At 51.4% G+C, this 27,113-nt stretch overlaps 1 protein-coding gene across 2 annotated transcripts in view; it reads left to right on the forward strand.

Moving 5' to 3' along the window:
* Positions 1–2,514: 2,514 nt before the first annotated feature.
* The window catches only part of SGMS1 (sphingomyelin synthase 1), a 91,311-nt gene continuing 66,712 nt past the window's right edge, over positions 2,515–27,113 (forward strand). For both annotated transcript variants that reach the window (XM_032116106.1, XM_032116108.1), the window contains exon 1: positions 2,515–2,670. The gene's annotated coding sequence lies outside the window, so the exon portion shown is untranslated. The remainder of the gene's footprint in view (positions 2,671–27,113) is intronic.

Genomic DNA, 27,113 nt, shown 5'->3' on the forward strand with positions numbered 1-27,113 from the left:
TTTTATTACACAGAGAATTTTCACTCAGAATGGTTCAACTCTGTCTTTAGAAAGCGCAGGATCTGATAGCTCTTTACAGAGGCCCAGGACACCATTGTGTTTCACCTGTCCCCGTGCATAAATTACTATTTATTCAAGCTTAATTCTTAATTTTGCTTGGGTAATGTCTGCAATCACTTGTTGATCGGGATAAGTCATGAGGGCTTTTTCAGATTTTGTTTTGTTTATGTGCAAAGATCAGCAAAACACGTCTCTTGCTCAGTGTTCCTGAGACACACCGGTACATCCAGTCCCTCCCATGTGTGTTGTCATCCTCCCATGCCTGGGAGAGGGGGAGCTGGATGTGTGGCTCTGCTATCTCCACAATCTCCTGGCTGGCAACCACGCTGGCGAGATAACAAATGCCTGAAATATGGGAAAAGTTTTAATCAGACCTTGCGGATCTTCCCACGCTGGGGAACGGCCCTGCAGGAGCCAGGCTCAGCACACGCAGGAACCCCTCTGTGGGCAGCACGAAATGATTTTGACCTTTTGCCATGGAAAAAACCCAGGTTTTGGATTAGAAGTCACAATTTGTGAAGTGCAAGGTTTGAAATAGGTGTCAGCTGTCACAGAACAAAATTGGAGCCTCTTTCTGCCTGGAGATGGTGACACCCAAGGGTTGCTCCCAAGCTAAATTGCCCTGTGACTTTATTTTAACTGAGATTTTATTAATGATGACTGATGTCTCACATCTCCAGAGCTGACACAGAACTGGAGCCCAACGGCCAGCAGAGCTCCTGCAGAGTGAAACAGAGGCAGATATCAGAGTTTGCTCCAACACTGTACACTCTGGTTTTGGGGATCTTGAGACAGGACATGTTCATCCCAGTCCAGGATCACAAGGGAATTCTCCCCAATATCCCATCTAACCCTGCCCTCTGGCAGTGGGAAGCCATTCCCTCTTCTCCCGTCACTGTGCTCTTCTAAAATGTCCCTCTCCATCTTTCTTGTAGATTTCCTTTAGGTACTGAAAAGCTGCCAGATGGATTTAGGAGGAGAACTCACACCCTGCTACCCCTCACCTGCTCCGAGCAAGCCATGCTGATACCAGAATTTAATATTTTGGGGGCACTACATATGCTCAGAAGCGTTCTGGGTGGCTTCTTTGAGGCCACACCTCGAGGGCTGTGTCCAGTTCTGGGCCCTCCTGGCCAGAGAGCCCTGGAGGGGCTGGAGCGTGTCCAGGGCAGGGAACGGAGCTGGGAAGGGGCTGGAGCCCCAGGAGCGGCTGAGGGAGCTGGGAAAGGGGCTGAGCCTGGAGCAAAGGAGGCTCAGGGGGGACCTTGTGGCTCTGCACAAGTCCCTGACAGGAGGGGGCAGCCGGGGGGGTCGGGCTCTGCTGCCAGGGAACAGGGACAGGACAAGGGGAAAGGGCCTCAGGCTGGGCCAGGGGAGGCTCAGCTTGGACAGCAGCAGGAATTTCTGCATGGAAAGGGTGCTCAGGCCTTGGCAGGGGCTGCCCAGGGAGCTTTGGAGTGCCCATGCCTGGAGGTGTCCAAGGAAGGGCTGGAGGTGGCACTCAGTGCTCTGGGCTGGGGACAAGGTGGGCATTGGGCACAGCTTGGACTCCATGGGCTGGGAGGGCTTTTCCAGCCTCAGGGATCCTGGGATTCTGTAGAACACAGCGAGCAGCGGGCTGCCCCTGTGAGCCCCAGGCTGTGCTGGGCAGCAAGGGGCTGCGGATCCCTGGGGGAATAGGAGTGGGAATGGGAGTAGGAGCAGGGATGGGAATAGGAATGGGAGCGGGGATGGGGATGGGAGCAGGGATGGGGATGGGAATAGGAATGGGAGCAGGGATGGGGATGGGGATGGGAGCGGGGATGGGAGCGGGGATGGGAGCAGGGATGGGGATGGGATGGGGATGGGAATAGGAATGGAAGCAGGTATGGGGATGGGGATGGGAATAGGAATGGGAGCAGGGATGGGGATGGGGATGGGATGGGGATGGGAATAGGAATGGAAGCAGGTATGGGGATGGGGATGGGAATAGGAATGGGAGCAGGGATGGGGATGGGGATGGGGATGGGGATGGGAATAGGAATGGAAGCAGGGATGGGGATGCGGATGGGAATAGGAATGGAAGCAGGGATGGGGATGGGGATGGGGATGCGGATGGGAATAGGAATGGAAGCAGGGATGGGATGGGGATGGGAATAGGAATGGAAGCAGGGATGGGGATGGGGATGGGGATGCGGATGGGAATAGGAATGGAAGCAGGGATGGGATGGGGATGGGAATAGGAATGGAAGCAGGGATGGGGATGCGGATGGGAATAGGAATGGAAGCAGGGATGGGGATGGGGATGGGATGGGGATGGGAATAGGAATGGAAGCAGGGATGGGGATGTCCGAGCGCGGCGCTCCCGGCAGGAGGGACGGGCACAAGATGGCGGCCGGGATGACACGGCGGTCACGTGGCGCGCGGTGCCCGCGCCCCGCCCGCGGCCGCCGCACGGGACACGGGACACGGGACACGGGACACGGGACACGGGAGCGGGGCACTGCAAACGGGACACGGGAGCGGGGCACTGCAAACGGGACACGGGGAGCGGGCTGGAGCCGCCGCAGCGCCCGGGGACCCGCCCGGCGGCCGCACCCACCCGCCCGCACCGAGCCGCGGCTCCGCACGGTGAGTGAGCGGCGACCCAGCGGCCTCCGGCTCGGCGCAGGCCCGGGGGTGGCGGCAGGACGGGACACCGGCCGTGACAGCGGGGACGCGGCCGCCGCCGCCCCTGCAGGGGACGTGTCCCGGGGGGTTCCGGCTCCTCATCCCGGCGGCGGCCCCCGCAGCCACGGGGGATGCGAGGAGAGCTCCGGCCCCCGCAGCACCGGAGGCTCGGGGGGGGCTTCGGGCTGCTCAGCTCGGGGAGCTTCGGTCCCGCAGCACGGCGGGATCTGGGCCCCACGGCCCCGGGGGGCACCGAGGAGGTGCGGTCTGCTCAGCCCTGGGGAGCTCTGGCACCCTCAGCTCGGGGGCTGCGGCCGCGGCAGCCCGCGGGAGCTCTGTGCTCTTCCCGGGGGAGCCAGCCCTGCATCCCCGTTCGGGGGTACGGCCCTGGCGTACCGGGGCAGCTGTGGTCCCCCGAGCTCGGGGGCTGCAGGTGGTACCGGGGGAGGTCTGGCACCTCCAGCTCGGGGGGCTGCAGGTGGTACCGGGGGAGGTCTGGCACCCCCAGCTCGGGGGCTGCAGGTGGTACCGGGGCAGCTCTGGGAGCCCCAGCTCGGGGGGCTGCAGGTGGTACCGGGGGAGGTCTGGCACCCCCAGCTCGGGGACTGCAGGTGGTACCGGGGCAGCTCTGGGAGCCCCAGCTCGGGGGGCTGCAGGTGGTACCGGGGCAGCTCTGGGAGCCCCAGCTCGGGGGGCTGCAGGTGGTACCGGGGCAGCTCTGGGAGCCCCAGCTCGGGGGGCTGCAGGTGGTACCGGGGGAGGTCTGGCACCCCCAGCTCGGGGGCTGCAGGTGGTACCGGGGCAGCTCTGGGAGCCCCAGCTCGGGGGCTGCAGCCCAGGACCCCTGAGAGGCTCTGTTCTCCTCAGCCTGGCCGGGTCTGTCCCCTCCTCCCCAGCGTGTTGGAGTGGCAGGTCTGGTCCTCCCTGCCCCAGAGGCTCTGGGGGGACATCTGGTCCCCTCAGCTCAGGTGGGAGCATGGGGGTGAGGCTGGTCCCCTCACCTTGGGGGTTCCAGTCCCTCTGCTCGCTGGGGTGCAAAGGCAGGATGCTCCCTGCTCCAAAGGAAGCTGGAGGCATCTGCTGTGAGTGGAAGCAGATCCATCCCATCCCATCCCATCCCATCCCATCCCGGGCCATGGCAGTGACGTTGGGGCTGCGCTGCCTCCCTGGGGCTGAGGTTCGTGGAGTGGCAAGGGGGCAATGGCTTCGTCCCCCTCTTGGGGACGAACGTGCTGGGGTGCAGAGCAGGGGTGAGAAGGGGAGACCTTGCCATCACAGGTACCCTGGCAGGAGGGTGTGCTCCCTGTTTGCTCGAGGAATGGCTTGCTGATTGCCCCGCTGCAGTATTTGGATTTTTCAGGGTGTATAAGGCATGTGGCTGTCTTTGTGCTGTGTTCCTCCTGGAGGGCCTGTTTTGATCAAGGTTTCTAATTTATTCTGTCTTGTGTGAAAACCTCATTAAAGAGTGCCTCGGTGCCTTCAGGCACCATAAATACACGCAGAGAGGATGGGAAGAGAGAGAAAAAGATTATTATTTGTAAAAAATGGGAGCTCTGCTATATTGACATGGTGCTGCTGAAGCTTGCTGATGCAGGCAGCCTCTCTTAGCAGAGCAGCTCTGGGTTGTCGATGAACGTCCTCGTGTCACTTTGGCTGATGGTGCAGGCTGGTGTGACAGCAGGTTTTGTAGTGATGCCTTCAGACTCCCTTCTCCCAGGTCCACATGGCTGAAAACGCTTTCTTGTTGGCTTCCATGCCCAGCTGTGAACCAGTACAAAACACAGAACCAGGACAAAACACCTGGCAGCTGGAGGCAGTGGAAGCGCTGTTGTGCATCTTAGTGGATTTGGGCTTGGCTGTGTTTTTTGGGGAGCAGACGTTGCACTGGAGTTGCATTCTGGTTTGTTTTGCGTAGTATTTTGTGGGTGTTAAAGTTGCTCTGGCTTTGTGAAGTTGTTTGGAGCTTGCAAAGAGTCCCTGTGATTGGTGGCAGACAGAAGGTAAAGGCTGCTTTTACAACATGGGTAATAAACCCCTCTAAATCCAGAGAGATTGCTGTGATTTTTCTGAGTTTTCGGGCACATGGAGCAGAACCAAATTCAGCTCAGATGCCTTTAAACTGTGCTGGGGATCTGTGCACCAAATGGTGATTCCCAAATTATCACACTTCTTTCTCCTTCCACATTCTCAACCTGGGGACAGCGTCTCGCACGTTAACTAGCTTTTAATGTGACACTTATAAATTGAATAAATCCAAGTAGGTGGATCATTTTCAGGACTTGGAGGTATTATGGATATTATTTGACTGCTCAGAGTTAATGGTTAGAAGGCAGTGATGTATTGTTTTTCGTTGCTTCTCTCAACACTCATCAAGCTTGAATAGGTGCTGCTTTTAATTGGATAATCCTTGAGTTCTCTTGAACTGAACATGTGGAGGGAGAACCCATGCACGGTGGGTGATGGGGACTTAAAAATTCTTCCTTCTTCTGGCTGCTGCCTCTCTGCATCGCTCAGCATTGGTTAATTGGTGCACTAAATATGGGTGGCCTGGGACTTACTCAGATTTAAAAGCAATTTCAGCCTGGCCGCAAGGAATGGTTGCGGAATTAAAGGCTTTTTAATTGGGGCAGCAGGACATCCCATGGAAAAAAAAATAAAATAAATTGCTCAAAAATAATCCAGACCCTGGTTCGGGAAAGGGCCTGTTTGAGGAGCAGAATAAACCCACAGAGCACCATCAGAAAGCAAAGGAGCGTTGCACACGGGCCTGAAGGCTGCTTTTGTGGGCCATGGCACGAGGTCCCTGTTTCCCGGGGCGGCTTGCAGGGGCGTGTGCAGGGCAGGCAGGATTTCTGAGGCTGCCCAGCCAGGTAGGGCCAGGCTGTTCTTTGCTGAAGTGGAGCAGAGCACCCCAATGCTATTTCAGTTGTGATTCAAGTGCAGCACATCAAACCCAACTGTACGGGGAGAAAGCGCTCTGAAGTCGAGGTGAGCTTAAAATGAGCTCGAGAACCTGAGTTTTTTAGAGGTTTCTTGGATCTCATGGTCATGAACTGAGCTCCCAGGTACTGTCAGTGCTTTCCAAAGGATTTTGGTGTCATTGAAGGCTTTTTGGGCCCAGGGCACCAAGGCACAGAGAGGGGCAGGAGCCCTTTGGAGGGCTGGTGTTCTGCATGGAAACTCCAGCTTGTAATACAGCTTGAATTCCCAAAGCGTGTGGTGTGACATCCTTCAGTTAATAATTACAGTCCTGTCCCCCTCCTTCCCCAAAATATTGGGGGAAATGCAGAAGACTGAGGAATGTGTGAAACCTACCAGTTTTTTGGGATGCTTTCATCCCAGCCATAATTTATTATTTTGAGAATCTGCTCGGCAGAGGCAGTGTTTGGTGCAGGTTACCTGGGCTTTTCAGGGGTCAGAAGAACACTCATCCTAATAAGCTGCCAGGTGTAACTGTGCAGTGGGGCTTGGAGGGAGGTGTCCCTGCCCATGGCAGTGGGGTGGAAAGAGGTGGTCTTCGAGGTGCCTTCCTCAAAGGAAATTCTGGGATTCTGTGACTTAAACATCTCTAAAATATTTATCTGTGTTGTTTCTGGTCTTATCAAACGTGGTAAAGCTGAGGGGAGAAACAACCTTCCCTGAATTCTTGAAAGTACCACACAAGCTTTGTTCTGATCTCTCTCGATCGAGAGCTGGAAAGAGAAAAGAAAGTTTAATTTTGGAGACTATAACATGTTTCCTAAAGAAATGCAGTTACTGCTGTTGCTGGGCTTCACAGTTCAGTCATCCAACTCAGGGGAGCAAATCCAGAGTGGGACAGAAGATGTCCTGCTGATGTTTCCTTTGTGTGCTGCTGCAGTCCTGCTCTGCTGTCCAATTACACATCCGTAATCAAAAAAAACCACTAATAAATCTTTATTGGGAAGGCATCTTCCGTAGGTTTTGCCTCTGCTAATTTGCTTAGATTTAAATGCACAGCAAAATAAATCTCCCTCTGCTTAGCCATGACTCTAAAAGCTTTTTTTCTCCCTGACTTCCCAGCCTGGTCTGCCTTCTGTCTCCCTGATTTTGAAGCTGCTTGGAGGTAGCTTTTTCTCTTTAAATGGAATTAAGGCAAAGCATATTGCCACTTGGAAAAAAAAGAAAAAGACTTCAAGGAATCTCTGAAAGTCCAGTGGCTTTGGGTTTTTCTAGTGCAGGAAAACTGGCAGCTTCCTTACCAACAGGTGTGGTAGCAGAATTCCTCAGGTGGGTTTGCTGGACTGGCTTTTTGGGGTGCTGTGGGCACTGTCACATTCTTATTAGCTGGGGCAAGGCTTGGGAATTTCATCCCTGCTCTCCGTGTCTGGGGAACAACACACAGTGGGGCTGCTTTGTATAAGCCTTCATTAGAAAAAGAAGTAGGAAGAAACAGAAGCAAACCCAGCAGAAAAGGCTGTAAATCCTGTCTTAAGCACTGAAACAGCCTTGAAATTGCCCCTTTCTGAAGAGGTGGATCTGGAGAGGAGAGCTTTTGCAGCCTTGGCTTAAGAAGGATTTTTAATAGCTGTCATCTCCTGTCCACTGCAGCCTACTCCTTTAATTTCCTGGACTAAAAAAGAACGTTGCAATTGGGAGTGTTTTACAATTTCCCTTGCTGGTCCATTAGTGTATTAGCTTAGCTCCGTGTGTGTTGAATGCCACTAAATGTCACTTGCAAATTCAATGTTGGGAGCAGGGACATTTGTGCTAATTGAATTTGAAGTCTTATACTTGAATTTGTTAAAATGGCAGAGTCAGACAATCGAAATGCTTTAATGGGAGAGTGGAGGAGCACTTGGCAGATCTGCATTTGTGTAGATGGAAGGGGACACCCTGAGCAGACAGATCCGGGTTTGATGGGGTTTGCTGTCCCTTTTTACATTACCACGTGGTGACAGCTGGCAAAATCCACTGTGTTGAAAGTCTTAATGCTTGACATCTGCTCAGGGTCATTGCTGACACCAACTTAACCCTAAATACTTCTGTAAAAATGGTGAAGACAATAGAGCCTTTCAGTTCGATTGAAATTTCTGCTTCTCCAGCCATAGTTTTAGGCACTGCTGGGGAAAGGTTGATTGTTTGGGCTGTTGGTCTTTAAACTCAGTTGTCTGTGTCCGTCTGCTGGGGTTTTTATTCGGGACATTAGCAACTTTTGCACCTGAGGGTTTGTTGTTTCAGGAGGGGTTGGGGGATGTGGTTTTTCAGGGTGTTTTTTGTTCAGTTGATGTTTTCTGTGGGGGTTTTTTTGTTGTTTTTTTTTTAGTTAGGTTTTTTTATTTTTTGGAGAGGACAGTCTGTACAAAACCTCTGGCATGAAACACTTCTTTATTCTTAACTTCAGCCAAATATGCAAGGATTGGATAGACACAGAAAAGGAGACTACTGCTGTGCTTTTCGTGAGGTAAAGTGTGCAAGAAATTACCCTTGATGGGAAAAGAGTCGTAGAGGTTGGTCCTTGGCTTTCCAAGTGGTGTAAATCTGTGCCTCCCTAGATAGCACAGTGCTTTTAAGAAGTTTGTCTTGAAAGGCTTCCATTAAATCTGATACCAGGCTTTGACCTGCCACGGAGCTGGCATTCCATACGGGCTCCTGGCATGAGCTCTCCTGCCACTTTCAAGTAAAATCTTATCAGGCATGGAAAAGTTTGACTCTGCAGTCGAGCACCGTGCCAAAGCTGTAAAAGCCCTATTTGTACACAAAATGGATTTTTGCTTGCTAGGAGGACTGGGGTAGTTCTTCAGTGACTGCAGGAATGGCTTTGAATCTACATAGTAATGAAAGAGCTCCATCTACACCGAGCGTCTCCTCCGCTCTCAGGTCTGCACTTTGTCTTCCCTGTGTCCCTGCCTGGAGTTCTACCTAGTCAGGTTATATTGCTCTGGAAAACTTTGTCAGGGAAGTTAATTTAAAGCTCTTTTGAAAGGCTTAAAAATGGCTCTGCTGTTAGGATGATGCAAAAGACCTTGAAAGCGCCTTGAGAGCAATTGCTGCTGGAATACCTGGAAATACCAGCAGGTGAGCTGCTCCCAGAGCCCTTCTCCAAGGGAGCACTCCAGGGTGTCCTCCTTCAGTGCTGGCAGCCACAAAAACTGTGGCTGCTCCATCCCTGGCAGTGTCCAAGGCCAGGCTGGACATTGGGGCTTGGAGCAGCCTGGGACAGTGGAAGGTATCCCTGCCCCTGGCAGGGGTGGGGCTGCATGAGCTTTAAGGTCCTTTCCAATCCAGACCATCCTGGGATTCTGTGATGCATCAGAGCTCAAAACCCACTTGCTTTAACTGGGAGGGAAAATCCAGCACTTGTGGGCCATTGGGGAGCTCAGGGCGAGCTTTGCCCCTTACAGGGGGTGCCAGTGGCCTGTGGATGGTGAGTTTCTGGGGAACACGTTTTTAATGGAATAATTAAGTGACCCGGACTCAGAGGAAGGGAAAGGAACACAAATGTTCCAAAGTGCTGAAGTTTGGGGGTGCTCAGCAGAGGTGGTGGAGGGGAGGTGATGTCCAAAGCAGAGCTGTGAACAAGGCCAGAGTGGACAGACGAGGGGGAGTGCAAGCCTGTGAGGATCCCTGCTGAATGACTCGACAGAACACATTGTTCCCTTCCCACCGGTACCTTTGGGATCCGCATTTAATGGAATCATGGTTTTATGGAGGCTCTCCACCCTGGAAGAAGCTCGTCTTTGCCAAAAGCAATACTCAGTAATGGGCTGGGGGCTCTTGTCTACTCTCCGTGAAACACTGCAAAAACCTTATTTTGCAGTAATGAGCAATTACCCACAAATTAAGAAAACCCCTTGTCAGATAATTGCCTTTGTTTTTGTGCCTGTGCAATTTCCTAATTCAGTTTTTCTCCCTTTCAAAACATGAATAGATGTGTTATCAAAGGACGTTTTAAAAACAAAAACAGGGCCCTAAGCACATTTATCAGAAGGGGATTATTTGAGTTCTGACGGTTTGTTCAGAATTTCTTTGCTTGCAAGAAAACGTATGTCTGTGCTGAGAAGACACAGACCCATCCAGCCACGTGTCTTGTATCCAATAATTGTAATGTTTTTGAAAGGGAGTGCCAGAGTTCAGCCATGGGTTCAGGAAGGGTAAGTGGCTGGGAGAATACTTGCGGACATGACAATCACGGGCAAATCTTTGTTACCTTCTCCTCCTCTGAGCAAGACTAACCCCAAAGAAATGTCAGGTGTCTCAGGGTCCTCTTGGGGTTTGGAGACATCCAAGGAAGGAGAGGGGTTCCCACCTCGCGTGGAGAGAGATGCTGCAAGCTTGATGCAGTGCCAAGGGCTGAGAGGGAGGAGCCTGAGCCCCAGCTGATACTGGATACAGGTGCACCAGATTGATGCAATAAAGGCCATTAGCTGCTTTCTTCTCTGTGCCTGGCTGGCTGAGTTGATGTCCTTAATGAACTGCTCCTTAAATATCTTAACTTCTGACTGCTGCTCCTTAACTCGTGGTCCACCAGGGCACGAGTGAATTGAGCAGCGTCATTTTTAACTGTCTGTAGGGAACTTTGCTTGGCCACTTTATTGAGTGGCTGCCAGTCTAAAATCCTTTTATGATTCTTCCTGTTAGACTTCTCCTTTGCCAATATTGTGCTTAATGCAAACAATCTCCTTTAACCTCTTAACTTTGTAATCCCCCCTCACACTGTAATTGTGCTTTAATGCTGCCCATTTGTAGTTGGATATGAGCAAATATTTAAAATAATTGTCCACTCTACAAAATGTTGGTTGACTTCACAGATTGTTTTGTCTTTTGTTCGTTAACTCCGTAGGGATCTCGTTTCCATGTCCAGGACATCCATTTAGATCTTTCCAAGGTAAAAGGTTGGAAAGCAGACTGGAAATCCTGGGGAATGAATGCTGTATTTGTCCACGTGGTTCCACTATATGGCTGTGTGTTGAAATTCAGCCTGCAGGATGTGATGTCATGCTAATAAATTAATGACTTGTGTTTGTTTGAAGATTGGATAATAACCCAGGCATGGGATAATAACTCAGGGAGCACTTGGCCCTTCTGCTCTGAGCTTCCCAGAAACTGTGATGTGGATAAAGCTTTGCCTGCCTCTGTCTCGCTGCGCTTTTCAGCACAAGTGTTATGGGGTGGGAGCTTTGTACTCCCGCAGAGACACCCTGACACCTGGGGAGGGGGCTTGGATGTGTGTTCCTAACACGGGAGCTGTGGGGACACTGAGCTCCCAACCTCTGCGAGGTGCAGGTTCCAAATGCTGGGCTCACTGCGTGTGCAGAACTCACCAGAGATGAGCTTTAAGGTCCCTTCCAACCCAGGAGGGAACCATTCCATGATTCTGTGTTCACTGGAGAAGAGCTTGGTGGGTTTCCCGGCCTGGTTGTCACTGGTGTGTTCTTCTCTGAGAGAGGTTGTGGTGGCAGGGTGGCTTGTGGTAGGCAGAGGCTTCCCACCCTGGCACCCAGGGGAGGAGTGAACACCTCAGAGCAGTAACCTCTGATCCCTATCACTGAATGCCCGCTTTCAGGTTCAGATTTCATTCCCAGAGAAAGCCAAGGTTGGGGTACCTCTGTTCAAAGTGAGCTTTCTGGGCTGATTTCATTCATGGCTGTCAAAGAGCTGTCTTTTCTTCCCTCACCTTCTCCTTGTATTCCCAGTTTCCAGCGTTAAAGGCTGCTCCATGAGGTTTTGGAGACATGCTCGGTGGTTTGCCTGGCAGGGTAGGGCCTTATCAAGAGGGAAATAATAACACAGAGGGGAACAGCAGCACAGAGAGCTTCCTCCAGGTCTTTGTCATGCAAAGCATGAATGACATTTTCTGCACCCCTGAAGTGGACTAACTTCTGCAGCAACTCTGTCAGCTGTGTCAACAAACTCTGTGTTTGGGACTGATATGTTGGTGACTTCATTTTTATTTAAAGATGAGAAGCAGCTGAGGGTCTGCAGGAGACTGAGCTGAGGTGGGTGTTGCTCTTGGAGATAACTGGAGGAGACTTGCTGCTGGTGAACAGCCAGTGCAGGGACAGGATGTGTGCAGACAGCTGGGAGTGCTCACACTTGCTTGCTTCCAGTACTGTCCTGAATTAGGATAGCTGGGACAGAGCCCAGTGCAGCCTGTGGAGTGTATTCCAGTGTAACACTTGCACCCCAGACTGCTCCCTCATCGGTTGGTGCTGCTCGCTCTCGGACAGAAGTACTCGGGCACCGTGGAGTCTCTGCCTGGGATTGCTGGATTTGGGGCTGCTGGAGCAATGCTTGAGTGCAGAATGGTGGTGTAGAGTTCTTGCATCCTTTTGTCTTCATGTTGCTGATGGTCATGAAAGAGGCCCCACAAACTTCAGCTGGAAGGGAGGGAAAGTCCATTTGTTTCCACAGTCACTGCAGAGTGAAACGTGGAGAATTTGGAGAGCTGAGCATGCTGATGCTGCTGTCTTTATAGCCTTAAAAATGGGTGAAGAATTAAAATAAATAAAATGAGGAGTGGTTTCTGTAGTGGCTTCTCTGGAGGCAGTAATATCTTCTTCTGGTTCTGAGGATTTGTTTCCTTTCCCGGTCTGCTTTAAAAACTTTCCCTTTTTCATAAAAGCAGTGAATTACTCCATGGACATTTATGTGAAGGGACTGCTGGGTGCTTAATAACCTACTTCTTTTATTTGGGCTGTACTTTTTAAAAATGAAGTGCTTAAGTCAGGCCCTTAGAAGACAGATTGTCCTGCACGATTGTCTGGAGCAAAGTACCTTTTTGGTTTTAATTGGGGTTTTTATTGCTATGATTTACAGTGGCAGGGTGAGGGCAGCACCGTTCCTCCAGTGCCTCACACAAGTGGGAAGAGAAGGAGAAGGAGCAGAGCTGTTCCTTATCTGGACACTTCCTTAGGTGCCTACAGAGCTGTGTACTTAAATAATTCCTCCATGTAAGTGTTGATGTGCAGCAAGGCGACATTTTAAGTTTTAAGCACAGCATTTACTAGAAGTATTCTCAGCGTGACTTTGCAAATATTCCCAAGTTCAGCTTCCTGCCTCTGGTGCTGCCTCTTGTCACTGGAGTGAGGGAGGATTGTGCAAGGCTCAGAAATGCAGCGAAAATCAGACACTTTGAAATCACCCGTCGGCGCGTCCTTGTGGCCTTCTGGACTGGTCTGCTCGCTGTTCCTCTGTGTCCACTCCCGCCTCCTCGTGTCCACTCCCACCTCCTCGTGTCTGTTCCCAGCTCCTCGTGTCCTATCCCACCTCCTCGTGTCTGTTCCCACCTCCTTGTGTCCACTCCCAGCTCCTCGTGTCCATTCCCAGCTCCTTGTGTCCTATCCCACCTCCTTGTGTCCGTTCCCAGCTCCTTGTGTCCTATCCCACCTCCTCGTGTCCACTCCCAGCTCCTCGTGTCCATTCCCACCTCATGTCCACTCCCGCCTCCTCGTGTCCACTCCCAGTTCCTCGTGTCCACTCCCATCTTCTCATGTCCACTCCCAGCTCCTCAGGGCCCTGTCCCATCCCGTGAGCCCCCAAGTCCTGCCCGGCTTTGGGAACCCTGCGCTGCATTTGGGGTTTTTGGTATGGCAAGAGGGGAGGGGAATTTGCCATTTCAGCACCAGCCTTTGCCAGGTCTGCCACCCTGTTTGTGTGAGCTGTTCCTGTGCTCAAAATCCGGGAATGTTGTTCTGACAAGGTTGTCAAACTTGGATTCTCCTGTCATGTGCAGATGCAGTGAATTTCCTAGAAACTTCGGGGAGTGGATGAAAGCTATGGAGATAGGTTTTAACAACTGGTGATTCAGTCGTTGAAGCATAAACTGGATTTTTCGTGTGCTGAAGAAGGAAACAAAGTCTGGCTTGGTAAGGTCAGCATCAGAAATTTAGAGGCTGTGTTGGTTTTTCTTTTGTATTAGAGTTTATGGAGAATATTTTACTTTTCCCTTAATTAAGCTGCTTTTGCAACGTGTGTCAGTCCATCTTAAATCCTGTGTGGGAAGACCCGTGGCTGCATCTGATGAGGGCAGAACCTTCTCCTGCTTTTGGGACTTCAGATCCCATTTTTGCAGCTGGGTTGTGCCATCCAGGTTGTTTTTCATCCTTTCCCCAGTCAGGCTGTTGAGCAAATTTCCAAGTGCGGGGTTGTGGGGACTGGGACACCCCTCCAAGTGTGGATTGTGGGGATTGGGACACCCCTCCAAGTGTGGGGTTGTGGGGATTGGGACCCCCCTCCAAGTGTGGGGTTGTGGGGATTGGGACACCCCTCCAAGTGTGGATTGTGGGGATTGGGACACCCCTCCAAGTGTGGGGTTGTGGGGATTGGGACACCCCTCCAAGTGTGGGGTTGTGGGGATTGGGACCCCCCTCCAAGTGTGGGGTTGTGGGGATTGGGACACCCCTCCAAGTGCGGGGTTGTGGGGATTGGGACCCCCCTCCAAGTGTGGGGTTGTGGGGATTGGGACACCCCTCCAAGTGTGGATTGTGGGGATTGGGACACCCCTCCAAGTGTGGGGTTGTGGGGATTGGGACACCCCTCCAAGTGTGGATTGTGGGGATTGGGACACCCCTCCAAGTGTGGGGTTGTGGGGATTGGGACACCCCTCCAAGTGTGGGGTTGTGGGGATTGGGACACCCCTCTAAGTGTGGGGTTGTGGGGATTGGGACACCCCTCCAAGTGTGGATTGTGGGGACTGGGACACCCCTCTAAGTGTGGGGTTGTGGGGACTGGGACACCCCTCCAAGTGTGGATTGTGGGGATTGGGACACCCCTCCAAGTGTGGGGTTGTGGGGATTGGGACACCCCTCTAAGTGTGGGGTTGTGGGGATTGGGACACCCCTCCAAGTGTGGATTGTGGGGACTGGGACACCCCTCCAAGTGTGGGGTTGTGGGGATTGGGACACCCCTCCAAGTGCGGGGTTGTGGGGATTGGGACACCCCTCCAAGTGTGGGGTTGTGGGGACTGGGACACCCCTCCAAGTGCAGGGTTGTGGGGATTGGGACACCCCTCCAAGTGCGGGGTTGTGGGGATTGGGACACCCCTCCAAGTGTGGATTGTGGGGATTGGGACACCCCTCCAAGTGTGGATTGTGGGGATTGGGACACCCCTCCAAGTGCGGGGTTGTGGGGATTGGGACACCCCTCCAAGTGCGGGGTTGTGGGGATTGGGACACCCCTCCAAGTGTGGGGTTGTGGGGACTGGGACACCCCTCCAAGTGTGGATTGTGGGGATTGGGACACCCCTCCAAGTGTGGATTGTGGGGATTGGGACACCCCTCCAAGTGTGGGGTTGTGGGGACTGGGACACCCCTCCAAGTGCAGGGTTGTGGGGATTGGGACACCCCTCCAAGTGTGGGGTTGTGGGGATTGGGACACCCCTCCAAGTGTGGGGTTGTGGGGATTGAGACACCCCTCCAAGTGTGGATTGTGGGGACTGGGACACCCCTCCAAGTGTGGGGTTGTGGGGATTGGGAGGATGTCTTGCCACACTTCGTTCCCCTTCCTTTAAGACCCAAAACACCGAGCAGAGCTGCGAGGGCGAGGAGGGAGGATCCCCATCCTGCTGGTTGCTGGGGGACATGTCTGGCTTCTCCCCAAGCTGGCTGTGAGGAGCCAGCACCAAACTGGAGGCATCCCGGTGCTGCTCCCGCCCCAGTCACGGGTGTCACTGTGACCTGTGACTGTCAGTGTGACCTGCCTGCCCTGCAGGACATCCCCCTGCATCTTTACATCCACAAGTGCCGCTGGGATCCCAGTTCCAAGGTCTGCTTTTCCCAGCAGGAATGTGAGGCTGGAGTCAGGAATCAGCATCCCCCACGGGCAGGGCAGGGCAGGGAGGGAGAGCTGGCTGCAATTCCAGCTGGGGATGGTCCCATTCCAGCAATTAGGAGGAATTAATTGTTTGGCCAGAGCCCCAAGACGTTACAGATGGCTCTTAGAGGGATGGAACAGATTCCTGACTCTGAGGTGTGTCCAGTTTTGGGGCCTGTGGCTGGGGGGAGGTGGATCCAGAAAGTACATTTTTGGCAGAACCGTGGCCAACTGGCTCGTTGAATCTGCCATGGAAAAGTTTCTTTTGCTGAGAAGTGGAATATCTTGTACTGCTGATATTCCTAAGGACGAGGGAGCTTAAATTTCTTGCTTAGATTGGGAACTGGAAGCAGACAATCCCTGTTCTGGGCTGTTCCACAGAAATGGGCACAACCAACCATTTTCAGATGGGTTTGTTTATTGTCATGACTTTGCTGTTTTTATGCAGTGCTCCTCTTGGTGTTATGTTCCCGTTATCCCTTTTGAACAGGGTGTCTGTGCATTCCAGGGAAGGTCTTTTCCACTGATAGTGGCTCCTTGCTTCTGAGCACAGGATTCCTCTGAAGCCCCAGCAGCACTTCTCCATTTTATGGAAGATTTAGCTCAATTTCCCACCTTATTATCTGTTAATTTTTAGAGAAAATATGTTGCTTTGTTCAGGTCAAATTTGCAAATACATCGGTGAAGCTCAGTTTTTCTCTTTCCTGCCGATTTAGTGCTTTTGCACCTTTCATGGATCGTTTGATGAGCTGTTGAAGCTGGAAGAGGCTGTTTGGCATTTTCAAAGCTCATGGAAACCTTGAGTAAGGGATGCTGTACAGGAAATGGCCTCTCGAAAAGGGAAGTAGTGCAAAAGCCAGGGATGTTTTCCTTGTTTACAGATGCTTAGGAAGAGATTATGAATCCACCACATCTACCCAGGTGCAGCCTGCAGACTCCCAGCTCAGTATTTTTAACAGGAGCAGACCACAGCGGTGAATCCGCCCCCCACCCCGCTCCGATCCAGTATTTTGGTTTCTTCAGGGAACTCGTGTGTCTCTCAAAAACCACAGTTTGGTAACTGGCTGTCAAAGTTTGCCACAGAAACTGTCGGGAGTGAAAGGGGAAGGCAGCTCCTGCTGAAATACCAAAGCCACTGCAAAAGCAGAGTTGTGAGAGCGTTGAGGTGGGGCGGGGGCGGAGGGGCTGCGGGGGCCAGGGTGGGATCACAGTCCGCTTCTGTTCGAAGCCAAGCTCTGTGTGTTCCCCGGTTGCAGCTCTCAGGACTGACCTGTTGCTCCCGGGGGAGGCGGGGGAAAGCTGTGGAATTCCCGGAAAGCCGTGGAATTCGGGCAAGTGCCCTCTGCAGCATAGCCAGCAGAACTGTGCCATGTGCCGGATCTCAGGCTGAGAGTGTGTCAGGCCGGGTTTGCCTGTCCCAAAGGGCTTTTTCCGTGAAGAAGGCAGAGACTTGGCTAATAGAGCGCTCTGCAAAGCTGACTCTGAAAGGGTATCTTGTTTTATATGGAATTTTTACCCCTATACCCATCAAAGCCTGGGAAATTACCATCCCGTACCGTTTGTTTACCTGCACAGGAAGGTTGTTGCAGCAATGCCTGGAAGAAGAAAGATTAAAATGCAATTACTGTAGCCTGGCAGGGGTGTGTTGTCCAGAAACCTTTTCCAAGTTAAATTCCTTTTTCAAGCTGATAGCTTTTAGGCCAAGACAGAGGGTAGAAAACTTCCAGCACATGAAACAAATTTCTGCAGCAAACTCTGGGAACCTCTGAAAGTTGAAATAACTTTTGTAGCTGGAAGTTTCAATTTATTTAATTTATTTTGCTTCCTTAGGGCTCGGCTGTACTTGTTTTGTTGAGTTAGTTTATTTATGGGCACATTGTGCTGTTCTCCCACAGGGATGAGCCCTCAACTGCAGCAAGTCATCTGCCACTTGTTAATGTTGGTGCTAAGCCTGTTTAAAATCTTTTAGTGAGATTTAAGAGGTTGTCTGCATCAGACTGGGAGTGTAAGGGGTGGTTAACACAGAGCAATCGCCACTCTTGTAGCTGGTTTCTAGACTATTTAAACATGCACCTGATTGTCATGGGTGTCATCCTGTAACTTTACGTGCAACAAATGAGTCAAATGCAAGCCCAGCTTGAGCTCCTTGCCCTCAGTGCCTTTGTGTGCAGGTGGCTCGTTTATTCTTTCCTTGCAGTGGCCAGAAGAATCTCTTTTCCCAGGAGTCAGTGTCAGGAGAGGAATGTCCCTGCTGAATTTGGTGTGTGGGGCAGCTGAGGGCAAAGCCCCACTGGGAGTTTGAGGTCTGTGGTCCCTCCCTGAGCACGATGTCCTGGCAGGAGCTTTGCTGCTCACCCGCTGTGTTTTACAGCCACGAGGGAACAAAACACTCCCAGCGCACGGAGAGCAGATCCTCTGCCTCTGGACACCCAGGGACCAGGCTCTGTGTGTGTGGAATTTGGGAGCGGGCTGCACCCCAGCCGAGTCACCAAGCTCCTCTGCAGCCCACCCTGGAATTGAGAGCTCCCCGAGGGCGAGTATGGATTGAATTCCTGTGCTATTCCTGCGTGTGCCGCCTTCCAGCTCCCTCCTGCTTCCCTCTGATGGCTGTGGCACCAGCAGAATGGAAAAAAGCAACATGTAAGACAATTTTAGTGTAATAGGAGAAACGCTGCCTCACTTCAGCTGCACTTAACCCCTGGCTTTAAGTGGCTATGAGAGATTTGTGAGGTGTGCTTGATATGCTTAAGAAATGAAAAGCCTCGCTGTGAGAGAGGGGAGGAAGGAGCTGCAGCAGAGCTTCAGGCTGGTGAAGGCACTTCCAGGTGTGCATCCTGTCCTTGCTTGCTGTCTGAGGTGCAAAATGGGCTCTCCAGCTAGAGGAGCTGCTTCAGGCAGGAGGTGTGCTTGATAATGGCCAGTTTGCTGATTTTTCCTTAGCTTTTCTTTCCTGCCTTGTGCAGGACTTGCTGCCCAGGTCTCGCTGTGGAACTCTCTTGCTGTGATGCTCCTGTGGTGCACTGAGTTTGGTTGCTGCCTTTGGTTTGCATAACGTGTAAAGGAGTTTCACTGACTTCTGGGTTCTCATACCAGAGGTTTCCTTGCTGAGCCACCACTCGGGAGTCACCTGCTCAATATTCCTCCTCCATACCTGACCCAGCTTGTTCAATCCTGTTCTTTCCCTATGAAGCAAGAGGCAAGAAAGTAGCATCTGCTCGAGTTCACAAGGATCACAGATTCATTTAGGCTGGAAAAGCCCTCCCAGCCCACGGAGTCCAAGCTGTGCCCGATGGCCACCTTGTCCCCAGCCCAGAGCACTGGGTGACCTCCCTGCCCACCCTTTCCAGGAAGAAATTCCTGCTGCTGTCCAACCTGAGCCTCCCCTGGCACAGCTTTCAGGATGGTGACAGGCTCTGTAAGCAGCTTGTGCCCGCGGGGAAGCCACGTGAGAAGGTGACATCCATGTGCCAGTACAAATCTTGACTCCAGAAATACTCAGTGTGAGGTGAGGGTGTAGCTGTTTTAACAAAACATCAAGTGGAAATGTCTCATTCTTGGTGTTTCCAAGTTTGCACGCAGCTGTTGTGCCTGTGCCCGTCCTTTCTTTCTGTCCTGCATCAGGAGTTACGACCTAAAAATAAACTGTGTTGTGCAGAGGAGTGGGAAATGGGACAGCAGCACTGACTCCAGGTTTCACTGCTGTGTGTGTGCCCTGTGCTGAGAGGGTTCTGCTGGTCAGGGAACTCCAGCTGGGACTGAGCAGTGCAGGCTGGCATCACCCAGCTGGGACTGAGCTAATGCTCCCCTGCTCTCTGGCCTGCTGTTCAGCCAGACCCCAAATTAAAATAACCCAGGGGTCTGAAGAAGGCAAAAAGGGTTGTTATGGTTTCTCTGAGGTGAGGATAACCCTTGTAAATCTCTGAAAGGGAAGGGAACATATTTATTTGCTGTGCTGCCATGCTCTGCAGTGGCTTGGAAAGGTCTCTGGTGAGGTGGCCGTGAACTGCTCCGTCACCAGTTGAAACCACTCAAAGGGCATTGCAGTGGGGCTTGCTCTGCCTGGGCTAGACTGATGACTTCATTGGGCTACCTGGCGCAGCTGTGTCATTTCACTGGTGTTTGGAGAAGAAATGGAGTGGACAGTGAGGCTGAAGGTCACTTTTGTATTCCAACCTCTTTGTCTCCTTCAGTGTTGACATTGAATCCATCGGTACAGGGCAGCTTTGCCTGTTGCTCTTTGTGCTTTGGCAGCAAGGGCTGAAGTCTTTGCTTAGGCTGGAAACTGGCCCCAGCTCTGGTGCCTCTTGCAGGATGACTTCTGTGTGTTTCAGAGCTAGGCACAGGTTTGGAAAGTGTGTCTTCAGAGCTCCTTTTTAAAGGTGCAGGGGCCCTGTGAAACCTGGCGGTGCTGTGTGAGCCTTTTGGCGTACAACAGGCCTGCCTTTCTGCCCCTCCGGTGCTTTCAGAGGTGCAGGGCAGTTCTTTCCCCTCTTTTTAAAAAATTTCTCTTAAACTAAGCCTTGAGAATCTTATTTGACCTGCTGGTTTTGTGGTCTGTACCTCAGGAAGTGCTGCAGTTGGGTTGGTTTGCTGCATTTAGGCAAACCAGCTAATTTTGGCACTTAGTGTGCCTGGTGTAACTACTTTTCTCCCAGGTGTAAGTAAAAAATAGGAAATAAAGTCTGTTTGGTTTAAAATCACACCGGGCAAATCCCAGCTTGGAAGGCAGTAGGAGTAAGTGAAGGTCCATGTAGGGTTTTTTTCTGTTTATACTTGGTTAGTTCTGCTTTTGCAGTAGAAAGAGGTAAGTCCATTGATTAATTGAGCAGTTTATGGATGTGAGGAACTGGTGCAGAACCAGCTTGTGGTTGGGAATTCCCTGGCAGGGGGAAAACAATGAAGCCATATCCCAAGAAAAACATGGACCTGGAGCTCTGGGACGGCGAGCCTCCAGAGACAGATGAGGAGACAGCAGAGGAAAATGCTCCAGAAGAGTAGAGTGGGAGATAACTGTCCCCTGCCCTCTCCAGGAACATTCCCCAGGCTCAGTAGCCTGGCCTTGGCAACAGGGTCCAGCACATTTTATTTCCTCAGCTGGAACAGGGATCGTGTCTGCAGCAGCCTTTGAATGAGAAGAGCTTTGAGCTGGAGAACGAGCGGCTGCTTTGCTGCTTTTAGGCAAAAACATTCTTAATATTCCTGTCTTCCAGCCCTGTGCCCCTGGGATGAGCTGAACTGTGATTGATGTGTGACAGTCGTGCTTCTGTCTGTGGTGTGATTGATTCCTCTTGTCCTGAACAACAGGGGCAAAGTTGGATTTTAAGGTGGGCCTGACTATTTTGAGACCAGAGGACGGCAGGTGATCTGCAGGCTGGCTGGATTTCACTCCTGCAAGGGAAATTTGGGGCCAGGCTGCAGGGAAATTCCCTTTATTTTGATAGTGGTTTTCTGGAGCCTGCTTGCCTGGGAAGACCCTGTAATTTTCGGGTTTCCCTGCTGCACGATCAGGTTTTTCCTGCTGCTTAATCAATGATCTGCTCTGAAAAAAGCAAGACAGAAATGACACCCTTGCTTCATCCTCAGCCTGGCTGTAAGAAACCTTTGCAGCCTGTTACTAAGAGATTACACTTTTTGTTCATAGCTTTGCTTTAGCAAAATAGTCTTTCATAGCTGGAAAGCCTTAAGGAAAAAACTTTCTGGCAATATCTGTAGGAGTTGCAGCTCTTTGCTGTGCAAATGCTGAAATCTACATCTTGCTTTAATGTTTCTCAGAGCTGAAATATTTGTGGATAAACAAAGCATTTCACATACTGTTTAAAGTGCTTGCAGGCAACCTTTACCCCCGGAGTGGAATGCAGCCATTGGGAAAAGTGCAGTGGGAACAAGGACCTCTAACAGAGTTGATGGCCAGGAGTGGGATGGAGTGGGGCAACGTGTCGTATCTAAATGTTAATTTTGATTGGCATATCACATTCCAAGCCATTTATTGTATGAGAAATTGCTGGCATCCGTAACCAGATAATTTTTGGTTTATGGAACAGTCTGCAGTAGGTTTTTCTCCCCCAAATTTCCACTGGATGTTGCTGGGTGAGTAAGTAGGAGCAGCTAGAAATGTGCTGGAAAATTGTGGTATGTCTTCTTAGGAATCATGGAGGAACCTACTGAGATAAAGCCTGCTCTGCTTCCAGAGGAGAAACACATTTCTGGTATTTGTTACTTTACAGTAAAGAATTTCTAAAGTCTCTCCCACATGCACATGTCCACCTGCACGGCCTGGGAGCCAGCAGCAAGGATTTCTTTGCACCCCCTCTGACTGGGAAAGGTGGGGTGCAGCAGGAAGTGGCATCCCAAGGAGTGGGCAGTGGCACATGGACTCCTCTCTGTAGGGACGTGTCCGACTCCTTGCCAGATAATGTTGTGCATCCAAAGAGTTTCAGTGGGATCAAGTTGCAGGGAGTGAAGGGGAGCTGAGCAGCTACTGGGTGGGATGAGAGATTCCCAAAGGGTTACTAAATCCATGCTCAGGAAGCTCCTGGAGCTGGAAGTAGCCAAAACCTCAGGCAGAGCCTTGTCTGGTACAGGGCAATTTAGCTGATCTTAAAGTTGATTTAACTGGTACAGCTGAGCAGCTTTGAGGGCTGGGCTTTGGGCAGTGGGTTTTTTGCTTGTTTCCTGTATTTTTGCTTGTTTGAGGGTTTTTTATTGTATGAGGCTATAATGGAAATAAAAACCCTAAAGCTTGGGGTGACTGACTTTGAGGGTTGCAATAGTGGAGGCAAACACCCGACTTTTCGCTGAGTGTTGGCAGCACCAAAAGGAAGCTGCAAAAAGTAGTCCCTGGTCTTGGGTGTGCTGACTCCTGCCCAGAGGTGCTGTGGGGGTGATCCTTTCCCTTTTCCCATTTTTCAGCCTTTCTTTGGTGGAGTTTCCCCGGGCAGGAAGGTGAATTGCAAAGGTCGAAATGGAATAGCTGCCCATGCACTGCGTGCCTGGAAGTTTGCTGGTCTGATACCAGTACAATTACTGTGCAAATCTTTACTTCAGATGAGACACACATATGGATGGAATGATATTTTAAGAGCTCAGAGAAGCCTCCTTTATAAATTTAAGTGCCAGCAGCACATTTTTTTATACTCCGAAGATCTTTTAACTGCGGCAGTAACTTGGGGAGAACTGCTTGGGCACATTGTGAGGTGTGGCTTTTTACGCTTCAGTGGAGCTCTCAGGGTGCTTCATGGAGCAGGTTGTTTTTAGCTGTCTTGAGAAGTATTCCCTGCCCAGGAGAACCAGGGCATCCTTGTGGAATTGGCCGTGCTCCACGTGTCCTTGGAGCGAGCTCCGTGACGCAGGGCGGCCGACAAAAGAGACATTCAGTCACCAGCACAGGATTGTGTTCCCTCTGAGCCTGGACTAATGCTCTTAACCCTGCTGGGGCTGGAAGAACAGCCAGCAGGCCTGGGCTGGTGCCCTGCTCGTTTCCTGTAATCTCTGCAGGCTGGAAATGGCTCTGTCTCTCTGCTCTGCCCGTCCTCCCTTTGGGATCGGCAGGGATCCCTTTGGGATCGGCAGGGAAGCACCAGCAGCCGTCCCTGTCTCCCTCCTCCTTCCCAGGCCATCACACCACTGCTCTGCAGCAATCATGTTCCACTTAGCAAAGTCTCGTCCTCATAGGAATTGTTCTGATGTTAAAAACTTAGGAATCTTACGGTTTCTCAGCTCTCTGATCCACCAAGACCTTTTTTCCAAAGCAGTTATTGCGATTTCTGTCTTTGCAATGGCTGAGTCTCAGCTATTACCTGTTAAAAGGTGGGATATGTCTGAGGTCCTGTTGTTTCAAGCACTTGCAAAATGGGAAGAGCTAAGTTTAAGCTGCTGTGGCTCGATTCCGAATCAGTGGGTAACTTGACAGGGAGGCTTTTGGCTGTGAAGTCACGGATTTAGACATACTGGGAATTCTGACGTTATCTACAGGTCAAGGTGAACCATTTCTGTCTCCGTCCCTTTATCAGAAGCGTGTGGACCATGCCTGTCGTGGAGTCCTCAGCTTCCATCCCCATTCTCCTGCAAAACCAGAATAGGTCCCAGTCACTGGAAGATGGTTCATGAGATGCCAAACACCAGTTTGATTGGTAAAATTAAGCAGTGTAATAAGCAATTTGAAGCAGTTCCTGTTGGTGATGGACAACAGGAAACTTCACTGGTGTCATTGCAGTGCATAATTCTGGTCATTCCCTGAATTCCTTATCCCCAACAGGTCTGAATGATCAGACCCTGGGTTTTTATCTAGATGGGTCTGGCTGTGAACACCCTGACAAGGCCCCAGCTGTGGGTAGTTGCAGTGTGTTTCATGTTACTAATGTTTTCTAACCTAGTCATAACTTGCTTTCTTAGAATTAACCAATCTTCGCTTTTTCTCTTCAAAGTATTTTCGAGTGGGTCTGGGGAATTCTGAGCATCTCACGCTTTGGGGAGAGTTGAAAATACCAGCGTGTGCCGAGTCACTTCCTAGTGCCCAGGCATCCGTGTAGGGCCAAGGTTTCCACGTGTCTCTGGGGCACTTGGCTCCCTGAGGGGTGAGAAGACTCCAAGCAACACTGGGGCCAGATTTGTGGAGAGGAGTGTGCCCTGGAAGGTGTTCTTTGGAAGGATGAGCAACAACGAGGTGGGGAGGAGGTCTGAAAACAGGAGTGATTATTTTGGCAACAGGGAAGGGGTCTCCTGCTGCAGAGGTCGGGTGTGTTCAGGTCACCATGATACTGCAAGAACTGAACAGGAATCCCATGAACAAATCCTGCTAATTCACATAATTATGTTGCTGTGGATCGTGGTAACAACAATTTTTTTCACTTTCTGGGACACTAGGAATGAGTTTGCAGCGTGCTGGCAGGTCTCCTACCAGCTTTCCATGCCCAAAATATGGAAGGGTTGTTTCTGGGCTGCCTCCCTGAGTTCATCACTGCACTATTTATTGGTTCCCTAGTGCAGATCTGTCTACTTAAACCAAATGAGGCTCATTCCTTCCCTTTCACATTGCCATTAGCTGGATGATTTTATTGTCTCTGCAGGAAGAGAGCAGAGACAAGCAACTGTAGATTAGGAACAATTTGCAAAATAGTTCGGTGATTAGCACGCCTGTGGAGATGTTTTTCCGTGTAAGGCCTGCACCACAAATTTTACTGGCTCCCTGTGCTCGAAGAATTAACTGTGAGGAGGATTAAAATGACATCTTAGACATCAGCTGAACGTCCTCTCAAAATCCCTTACGTTTGTCTCTAAATCAATTAACTTGATTTCTTTAATCCACAAGCAAACCGGATTGGTGAACTTGTGTGGGGGATGTGTTTAGGCTGAACTTCTCCAGAGTATTTTAAGGAGTACTTCAGTACTGGTGAAATGGTGAAAACAAAGGAGTGAAATGTGGAAATACCCTGTGCTAGGGTGTGAAACGAAGATGCTGCTCTAGTCATGGGGGTGCCTTCTCCAAGAAGCAGTCTTCAGCTGCTTAATCCAGCCTTCACAGACATTCCTGATCCTTGCTGGTTATAGGGAATAAGAAAATAAGACAAGAGCCTGCTCTTGCTCCTTTTGCCATGGTGCTGCTTGTGTGGATGTGTGAAGTGGGAAGGAAAAGACAGAGGAGAACCCTCAACTCCAAAGCTTCGCTGGTGAACAGCACAAGGAGTTCTGTAAAGTCTCCAAGAGTGGCTCTTGGCACTCAGATGTGGCTGTTTAAGTCTCCTAAATCCTGGTTTGCTGTAATTCCCCATGGGTGGTAAGGATGGCAGCATTCACCTGGAAAACATCTAAATATTAATACGAGGAATCCCATGCTCTCTCTGGGAATCCTGCAGGTCTCCACTGGCTGGAACATCTCCAGATGCATTAGTCAGAGATGCAGCTCCCACTCTGAGCCTGCTGCAGGCTGTGCTGGGGACAGTGTGAGCTCAGGTGCTGGAAAACGGGGAATATTCTGGGAACAAGCCAGCAGAGCTCTGGAGGTGTTGGGGTCCTGTTGCCTGGCGGTTGTCAGCCGTGTTGTGACGCGGAGAACAAGGCTGGCAGTAACTTCTCTCATTAATCTTCACGGCATCAAAACCTGCCGGGTTTCCTCTCAGCTGGTGCTCCTGCACGAAGGGAACGCTGTGGCTGTCAGAGCAGGGGGTGGCCCAGCCAGAGCTGAGCGTGGTCCCGTTAGGTGCTAAAATAGCAGCGGGCTGGTCCCGTGCCGTGCCGCCGCGGCTCGGCATCGCTTCGCAACTCCAGGAGCTGAGCCGTTTCCACAGGGATGCTGAGTCCAGGGAAATAGGGCCCTGAGCCGGCAGCTCGTCCCCAGCACAGCAGCAGCCAGTGCTCTGCAAACACCAGGGCCTTCCTCAGGGGAAGGGAGGAGTTTGGCACACAGGCTCGTTGGTTCGGGGCAGATGGACCTTCTGTTTTCTGAAAAGTGTGCCACCGATGCTGGAGTTTGGCAAATAACACAAGAAGTGCTGTGTGTGCCACAGGACAGACAGGAAAGAGCTCTAACCAAACCTTGCCACGCAGTCCTGCTGTCAGCAGAGCTGCTGGTACCCAGACTGTCGCTGGAGTTGCTCCTCCTGTCTTTGCAGCAGCCCAGAAATAATTGTGGATGTGGCAGGAAACGCATCCCTGCAGGCTCTGTACTGGAGAGGGAGAGGCTGCAGTGCGAGGGAGCTTCTCGGGGTTCTCGTGGTGCTCACAGCAAATGCTGCTGGTTCACAACTCGCTCTTCAAAACGTCTGAGCACCGGTTTGTGCTCCGGGATCCATGGGGACTATCCTTCCTGGAGGAGGGGGCACACAGGGCGTGGAGCTTTCCCGGGCTGGCTTCCTCCTGTGGGTCAGGCTCTCGGCACATGGGCGGCTTCTGGGGGCTCAGGAAACTGCAGATAAGCGAGCGTGGTAAGTTGGGGAGGGCTGCTCTTCCGAGATAAGGGCCAGTTACTCATGAAAACGGCTCCTTCCTGGGGTGGGTGACACCTCTCATAATCCTACAGCAGGCAGGGCAGGAGGCCGGCAAGGCTTTCCCTGGCTTTTCCATGGCTCCCTCCGGATGGACAAAAGCTGTTTGACTTCCAGCCTGTGGCACAGAGGAATCTCCTGGCCTGGAGGTGGAGGTGCCTGGTGTCCCCCTCCCTGCAGTGCTCAGGTGGCTTACTCCTGAAGGTGAGGCAGTGTGAAAACCCAGAAGTGAATTTTCAAGCAATCCTAAACGCAGTTAAAAAGGAGTCCCAAGAAAGCAGAGTTACCAGGCTTCCAGCTGCCTGCTTCCTGGCAGACAGCTCCTTGGGTTTGGTGCTGCTTCAACAAGCAGAATTGGATTTATTTATCCCCACCTCCTCCCCGGCTTGTATTGAAGTGGAAACGTATGAATTGCAGTTTTCTAACTAATGGGAATGGAGCAGGGAGATGTCTGGTTTTCCTTTATCTGAGAGTGAAAGCTGAGTTGGAAGAGCCCTACAGAGCACAGGAGGCTGGTTTTATTCTGAATCTCCACCCTGGTTTTGTCTCCCTTGGAGGCTGGAGGGGTTGGATGAAGAGTGGGTTTGCTTCTCTGGGTGGGATGAGTGGTTTGCATGCTGCTGCTGGCTCTGTTTGACTGTGCAAGAGGTGGGG

The sequence above is a fragment of the Corvus moneduloides genome, chromosome 8 (genome assembly GCF_009650955.1).
Source record: "Corvus moneduloides isolate bCorMon1 chromosome 8, bCorMon1.pri, whole genome shotgun sequence".
NCBI lineage: Eukaryota > Metazoa > Chordata > Aves > Passeriformes > Corvidae > Corvus > Corvus moneduloides.